Source organism: Sinocyclocheilus grahami, unplaced genomic scaffold (assembly GCF_001515645.1).
Source record: "Sinocyclocheilus grahami isolate Dianchi unplaced genomic scaffold, SAMN03320097.WGS_v1.1 scaffold808.1, whole genome shotgun sequence".
Taxonomy (NCBI): domain Eukaryota; kingdom Metazoa; phylum Chordata; class Actinopteri; order Cypriniformes; family Cyprinidae; genus Sinocyclocheilus; species Sinocyclocheilus grahami.
Genome location: NW_015505987.1, coordinates 291,104 through 292,004, shown reverse-complemented (window position 1 = coordinate 292,004; position 901 = coordinate 291,104). Strand labels below are relative to the sequence as shown.

The 901-nt window shown below is 40.1% G+C and overlaps 1 protein-coding gene across 1 annotated transcript in view; it reads left to right on the top strand.

Moving 5' to 3' along the window:
* Nucleotides 1-901, top strand: part of pik3c2a (phosphatidylinositol-4-phosphate 3-kinase, catalytic subunit type 2 alpha) — a 44,355-nt gene that overhangs the window by 37,224 nt on the left and 6,230 nt on the right. The window lies entirely within an intron of this gene.

The following is a 901-nucleotide window of genomic DNA, read 5'->3' as shown; positions in this document are numbered from 1 at the left end:
TAACTAATGTTAACTAATGAACCTTATTGTAAAGTGTTACCAAGTTTTTTTTATATTTTATTCCATTTCAATTAATGTTTATTTTGTTTCATGTAGTCTGCTTTTACAGCTTCGAAGTGTTTATACTAGCGCTCTTGAAAACTATTCTAACCCAATCTTCTCAACTTGAAAGTTTTTGGAAGCTTAGGAGTTTTGGGTGGAAGTCATGAGGTTGTAGTTCGTATCAGTCAAATCCAGTCTTAATGCTACTTCATTTGCCAGTCTGAATATTTGTTCTTTGTAGGTGGTGCTGCTGGAGGGTCTAGAGAGGGTGCAGTCTTTCTTCCAGAAGAACAGCTGTCGACTCCCTATTAGCCCCAGTCTGGTGACAAAAGAACTCAATATCAAGGTGAGTGCTTAAATTCATGACAACAGAATTGACCCTATCAAACCTACATTCTCAATCTGATTAATGCATTTTATCAGCATTTCTATAGAAGCTTCAAAAACCACATAGCCAAGGAACAGATCTCTTCAGTTCTCATGGCATGCCAGGTTTTGTTCCGTTTTGCTGTGGAAGCGTTCACATGTGATTCACTTCCTTATCATCCTTGCTGACTCCCCATCTCTTCCTGTTTCAGATGTAGAGTTTAGCACATTTAGCAAAGTCGTGTCACTGAACTCCATCTCTTCTTCTCCAGTCAGATCTGCCCCCATTTCAAAGACCCTCTTTGTTGCCATGTTGAAGAAGAGAATCTAACTAAAACCCTGAGGCTGATGTTGTGATGCTTTTGTAACATGGTGCTGCTTTTGTTGAAACTAGGCCTGCTCTTTCTTCAATTCCAACGCTGTACCTCTGAAGATTGCACTGGTTAACGCAGACCCGCTGGGAGACGAGATTAACGTCATGTTTAAGGTGTGT